This window comes from Mandrillus leucophaeus, unplaced genomic scaffold (genome assembly GCF_000951045.1).
Source record: "Mandrillus leucophaeus isolate KB7577 unplaced genomic scaffold, Mleu.le_1.0 Scaffold875, whole genome shotgun sequence".
Classification (NCBI taxonomy): domain Eukaryota; kingdom Metazoa; phylum Chordata; class Mammalia; order Primates; family Cercopithecidae; genus Mandrillus; species Mandrillus leucophaeus.
The window spans coordinates 37,724-45,108 of record NW_012109530.1 but is presented as its reverse complement, the minus strand read 5'-3'; the positions used below and the strand labels follow the sequence as shown (position 1 = coordinate 45,108).

Below are 7,385 nucleotides of genomic sequence, written 5' to 3'. Positions count from 1 at the left end.
AACCTGCCATGACAGAACCATAAAGAAATGCAAAACGTGAACAGACCAATGACAAGTAACAAGATCAAAGCCATAAGTAAACATCTTACAGTAAAGAAAAACCTGGGACCTAATGGCTTCACTACCGAATTTTACCAAACATTTAAAGAAGAACTAATACCAATCCTACTGAAGCAATTCCAAAAAAATAGATGAGGAGGAAATACTTCCAAACTCATTCTACATGGCCAGTATTACCCTGACACTGAAACCAGACAAAGACACATCAAAGATAGAAATCTACAGGCCAATATATCTGATGAATATTGATGCCAAAATCCTAAACCAAATACTAGCAAACCAAATTCAACAATACTTTAGTAACTTTATTCATCAAGACAAAGAGGAATTTATCCCTGAGATGCAAGGATGGTTTAATGTATGCAAATAGATCCATGCAATATATCATATCAATTGATGCTGAAAAAGTATCCAATAAAATTTAACATCCATTTATGATATAAATCCCCAAAACCTGGGTATAGAAGGAACATATGCAACATAATCAAAACCCTATATGACAGACTCACAGCTAGTATCATAGTGATTGGAATAAAAAACTAGAAGTCTTTTCTCTAAGGTCTGGAAGATGACAAGAATGCCCATTGTCACCACTGTTTTTCAACATAGTACTGGAAGTGCTAGCTAGAGCATTCAGACAAAAGAATGATATAAAAGTGTATTAGTCTGTTTTCACATTGCTATAAAGATCTACCTGAGACTGGGTAATTTATAAAGAAAAGCAGTTTAATTGCCTCACAGTTCCACAGGCTGGACAAGAAGCATGGCAGAGGAGGCCTCTGGAAATTTACAATCATGGCTGAAGATGAAGGGAAAGCTGGTACATCCTACATGGCTGAAGCAGGAGGTAGACAGAGTGAGGGGATGTTGCTACACACATTTAAACAACCAGATCTCATGAGAATTCACTGCAGATGATATGATATTATATTTGGAAAAACCTAAAACTCCACAAGGAAACTCTTAAAACTTACAAACAAATCGAGTTAAGTTGTGGGATACTAACTCAACATACATAAATCACCAGTATTTCTATACACCAACAGTGAACAATGTGAAAAAGAAGTAAAAGGAGTAATCCAATTTATAATAGCCATACAGGCTTTCCGGACCTGGCCAAGCAGGAGGCGCCATCATGGGAGTTGACATCCGCCACAACAAGGATGGAAAGGTTCGGCGCAAGGAGTCCAAGAGCCAGGATATCTACCTGAGGCTGTTGGTCAAGTTGTACAGGTTTCTGGCCAGAAGAACCAATTCCACATTCAACTAGGTTGTGCTGAAGAGGTTGTTTATGAGTCGCACCAACCGGCCGCCTCTGTCCCTTTCCCGGATGATCCGGAACATGAAGCTTCCTGGCCGGGAAAACAAAATGGCCATGGTTGTGGGGACCATAACGGATGACGTGCGGGTTCAGGAGGTGCTCAAACTGAAGGTATGTGCACTGCGCATAACCAGCCGGCCCGCAGCCGCATCCTCAGGGCAGGGGGCAAGATCCTCACTTTCGACCAGCTGACCCTGGACTCCCCCAAGGGCTGCGGCACTGTCCTGCTCTCCGGTCCTGGCAAGGGCCGAGAGGTGTACCGGCATTTCGGCAAGGCCCCAGGAACCGTGCACAGCCACACCAAACCCTAAGTCCGCTCCAAGGGCCGGAAGTTCGAGCGTGCCAGAGGCCGACAGGCCAGCCAAGGCTACAAGAACTAACCTTGGATCCTACCCTCTTATTAAAAAGATTTTGAATGCTGGAAAAAAAAAAAAAAATAGCCATACAGAAAATTAAATACCTAGAAATTAACCAAAGATATGAAATATCTCTCTGATGGAAACAAAGAAAATTAAAGAGGACACAAAAAAGTGGAAAAAATTCTATGCTAATGGATTGGAAGAATCAATAATGTTAAAAAGGTCCATATTACCCAAAGGAATCTACACATTCAATGCGTGAAATCTCCATCAAAATGCCATTACCATTCTTCAAAGAAATAGAAAAAACAATTCTAAAATGAATGTGAAACCACAGAAGACTCAGAATAGTCAAAGCTATCCAAGGCAAAAAGAACAAAACTGGAGGAATCACATTACCTGACTTCAAATTATATTACAGAGACATAGTAACCAAAACAGTCTGGTACTGCCCTAAAAATAGACATGTAGATATATGGTACAGAATAGAGAACCTAGAAACAAATTCACACACGTACAGTGAAGTCATTTATTACAAAGATGCCAAGAACATATACTGGGAAAAAGACAGTCTCTTCAGTAAATGGAGGTGCTGGGAGAACTGAGTATTTATATGCAAAACAATGAAACTCGACCCCTATCTCTTACCATGTACAAAAATTAAATAAAAATGGATTAAAAAGTAGCTGGGCCTGGTGGTATGTGCCTGTAGTCTCAGTTACTCAGAAGACTGAGGTGGGAGAATCACTAGAATCCGGGAGGTGGAGGCTGCAGTGAGCTGAGACCACCCCCATTGCACTCCAGCCTGGGCAACAGTATGAGATCCTGTCTCAAATTAAAAAAAAAAAAAAAAAAAGACTAAATACTTAAATCTAATACCACATACTGAAACTACTGCAAGAAAACTTTGGGGAAAATCACCAGGATATTGGCCTGGGTAAACATGTCTTGGGCAACACCCCACAAGCACAGGCAATCAAGCAAACGTAGACAAATGTAATCTCATCAAGTTGAACAACTAATCTCATCAAGCTTCTGCACAACTAAGGGTGCAATCAACAAAGTGAAGAGACAATCCACAGAATGGGCGAAAACATTTGCGAGCTACACCTCTGATAAGAAATTAATACACAGAATATATAACAAGCTCAAACAACTCTATAGGAAAATAAATCTAATAATTCAATCAAAAATGGACAAAACATTTGAATAGACCTTTCTCAAAACAAGACACACAAATGGAAAACAGGTATGTAAAAATGCTTAACATCACTAATCCATTGGAGAAATGAAAATCAAAACTACAATGAGATATTATCTCACCCTAATTGAAGTGGCTTATATCCAAAAGACAGGCAATAACAAATACTGGTGAGGAAGCAGAGAAGAGGCAACACTTGTACACTGTTGGTGGGAATGTAAGTTAGTTCAACCTCTATGGAGAACAGTTTGGAGGTTCCTCAAGAATCTAAAAATTGAGCTACCATATGATCCAGCAGTCTTACTGATGGATATATAGCCAAAAGAAAGGAAACTAGTATATCAAAGAGATATCTGTACTCCAATGTTTGTTGCAGCACTGTTTACAATAGCTAAGATTTTGAAGCAACCTAAGGATCCATTAATAGGTGAATGGATTATGAAAATACGGTACACATACATCATGATGTTCTATTCAGTCATAAAACTGAATGAGATACAGTCATTTGCAACAACACGGATGTAAGTGGAGATCATTATGTTAAGTGAAATAAGCCAGGAACAGAGAGACACATATCACATGTTCTCGCTTATTTGTGGGATTTAAAAATCAAAACAATTGAACTCCTGGTAATAGAGAGTAAAAGAATGATTACCAGAAGCTTTTATTGTTAGCGGGGTTTTGTCGGGGAGGTGGGGATAGTTACTGGCTATAAAAACATAGAAAAATGAATAGGACATACTATTTGATAGCACAATAGGGTGACTATAGTAAATAATAACTTGATCGTGTATTTTAAAGTAACTTAAATAATGTAATTGGACTATTCGTAACTCAAAGAATAAATGCTTGAGTTGATGAATAGACACTCCATTCTTTATGATGTGTTCATGTATTCATAAATAAACATATGCACCTGCTATATACCCACAAACATTTTAAGATAATAAAAATATTTAAAAAGTAAAAAATAGAAAAATATAAGAATTGTTTACTGTTTTTTTTCCATGAAAATCTCATGTATGCCTTGTTGATATAATCAACTGTATGCAAAGCCTATGAGCCACTTCTTTTATTCTCTTATCCCCTACAGTTTTCATTGTTCTTTCCTCTTCTCAAGCACAACAGGCACACTTCTACCCCAGGATGTTTGTAATTGTGATCTCCTTTTCCTAGAATCCCTTTGTTTCAGACATCTGCATAGGTCATGATTTTACTTCTTGCAGGTTTGTGTTCAAAAGTCACTGTATGAGTGTGGCCTTCACTGACCACCCAGTTCAAAATTTTTTTTTTTTTTTTTTTTTTTTTTTTTTTTAGACAGAGTCTTGCTCTGTCGCCCAGGCTGGAGTGCAGTGGCCAGATCTCAGCTCACTGCAAGCTCCGCCTCCCGGGTTTAGGCCATTCTCCTGCCTCAGCCTCCCGAGTAGCTGGGACTACAGGCGCCCGCCACCTCTCCCGGCTAGTTTTTTGTATTTTCTGGTAGAGACAGGGTTTCACTGTGTTAGCCAGGATGGTCTCGATCTCCTGATCTCGTGATCCGCCCGTCTCGGCCTCCCAAAGTGCTGGGATTACAGGCTTGAGCCACCACACTCGGCTCAAAATATTTTTATTCCAGAATTTTCTATCTCCCTGTCTTGCATTTTATTTTTATGGTTCTCATCAGTCATCATTGTCTATTCAAAATACATGTTTCGCCCCATAATTATTAAGTTTGTATAATAGATACAAATATATCTAGGAGTGGTCTGCATTGATTTGGGGATGAAACCATTGCTAACAGTAAGTAGAGACAGAGAATGAAATAAATACAGTCCACAATTCAAATGGCTTCCAAATCACTACTACCCAAAAGAATGAATGCTACATTTTTTTCACTCTCATTTAACTAAACTAGCAGATACTTAGAGAACAGAGAGTCCAAAATACAAATTTCTACTATTGCAAGTTAGATTGTGTTTTATGGCTGAACCAAGTTCATAAGCAATTATTAATGTCTGCCCAGGACATGTCCATGACTAAGCTTATTGTCCTCAGTCAGCTAGTAAGGAATAGGTTAATATTAGTTGAGGATGTTACTACATTTTTATACAAATATATGTTCATTTAGTGGTTGCTTGAAAAATTTAAGGTAAAGTTTATTTATATATACATTTTTATTTATATACATTTATATAAAATGTATATATATTTATTTATCTATATATTCACTGGTATAATATCTATTTGCAATATTAATCACTGAGATGTGAAAGAATTTCCTTATCATAACCGGCAGCCCAAGAAAAAATGATCTAATGCAGAAAAATCTCTACCAGATTTAGAAAGTGTGAATTCTTTCAGTATCTTCTGATCAATATTAAAGTCAAAAAAGATTCTTCTGAGAAGATTCATCTTTGCTCATATTAAGCAGTATTTATTATACAAACAGAGATCAGGAAAAATGTTCAGGTCTTGAATCTTGCCAAATGAAGACAGAAGCACAATTGCAATGGAGGACAATAAATAACAATGATAACACTGACCACCTCTTGCTGAATGCCTGCTGTGTGGCAAGTACGGTGTTAGAAACTAAGAAACAATCTCTCATGCAATCTTCAAACAACTCTGGAAAGTAGGTCCATTTTTCACCATATTATTTAGTAACTTGAAACTCAGAAAGATGAAGTGGTATATCTAAAATCACAGGCATGTGACAGTAAAAAGAGTAGCTGGGAGTATTAATTCATCCTCACACTATGAATAAAGACACCCAAGACTGGGTAATTTATAAAGGAGAGAGGTTTAATTGACTCACAGTTCAGCACGGCTGGGGAGGCCTCAGGAAACTTAAAATCATGGTGGAAGGGGAAGCAAACACATCCTTCATCACATGATGACAGGAAGGAGAAGTGCCAAGAAAAAAGGGAAAAGCCTCTTACAAAACCATCAGATCTCATGAGAATTCACTCACTATCATGAGAACAGCAGCATGGGGGTAACCACACCCATGATTCACTTACCTCCTACTGGGTCCTTCCCATGACATGTGGGGATTAGTGGAAATACAATTCAAGATGAGATTTGGGTTGGGACACAGTCAAACCATATCACTGGGATTCCAACCCAGAGGTCTGGATTCAAAAACTAAACGCTTTACTCTACATTATCTTCTAGGACACACTAAGGGGTCAGGAAACTGAGACCATTTGGAACTATAAAATAGAAACGACAGCATCCTAGTTGCATAACCACATTCTTTCCTGTAGGCCTTACTATCTAATAAGTCCATTGAGAGGTATGTGGAGAAGGTAGCTAGAAAAGTTGAATAATTTTTTGTCTATAGATTCCTAGAGTTTATAAAGCATTATTTAACACGTTAGCTTGTTGGCTTCTTATTATAATGGCAGGTGTCAATTCCATTTTCCAATTAAGTGAAGTGAGGCTCAGCGAGATTAAGGTATTTGTCTGGAGCCATTTAGAAGCAAGAACTCAAACCCAAACCCTCTGTTTCTAAAAGACTTTTATTATTATTATTATTTTTCCTGTCTAGTGCTCAGTTGTTCAGCTTCCTCAAAAATACATAAGATGCTATCTATTTAGAAATATACTTTAAACCTTTAAATTTTTAAGATGGTTAAATAGTTTTAAATGCCTATTTTGTGTACATAAAATTAATTTCTATGCCTTTCAAATAAAACCATGTATGTATATAAATGTATGTTTACATATATGTATGTATATTAGTGTTTGTCAGATTCTTGAATCAAAGGGAATGTTTAGAGTTTTCTGTTTTAACACTGTTAAGTTTTAGCAGTGATAGTAGGAGAATGAAATAGAATGAGAATAAAATGTAGCCATCTGCTTTGCAAATTTGAAACACATCTCCTTATTTTTAAAATGCAGTTATAAAACGCATTAATTTAAATCTGCAATATGTGGCATGCATTAGGAATAAAACATGTTTGATCATTAAAATGGTATATTTTATTATTCCATTTTGATTTCTATTTTATTATTTATTGCCTGTAGTTAGCAAAATGTCATTATGTTATCTCTAGGCAATTGTTCTTGCTTTAAAGAGAAGGTGAGGTTGCTTTTTGATACAGTTATATATCTTTAACATAGCTGCCTTATATTCACTCAATCTTGACATCTGGCTCACAGTACATATAATGTAGTGTAATATCATTAGGAGGTCTATAAATAAATGGTTGCTAAGGTTATGAAAATTTAAAAAAAAGATAGACAAGAGACCATAGTAGTGGCAGATTTCAGTGACACACTACATTTATTGTATATTTTCCTATATTTCATGTTATAGAAAAATGTGTTATAATTTGTTTAATTCTGTTGTTCATGTCAATAGGCATAAGAAACAATATGTTTAATTACAGTCAATGTCTCATTTTATGTTTCATTATTTTTCTGCCTAATTTATCATTTTGTCTTGCTCATTACTGCTTTC

The 7,385-nt window shown here is 36.7% G+C and overlaps 1 pseudogene across 1 annotated transcript; it reads left to right on the top strand.

Moving 5' to 3' along the window:
- Nucleotides 1-1,186: 1,186 nt before the first annotated feature.
- On the top strand, nt 1,187-1,761 carry LOC105531241 (annotated as a pseudogene). The gene has a single exon (XR_001004763.1). The product of XR_001004763.1 is annotated as a 60S ribosomal protein L18 pseudogene (transcript).
- The last annotated feature ends 5,624 nt before the right edge of the window (nt 1,762-7,385 follow it).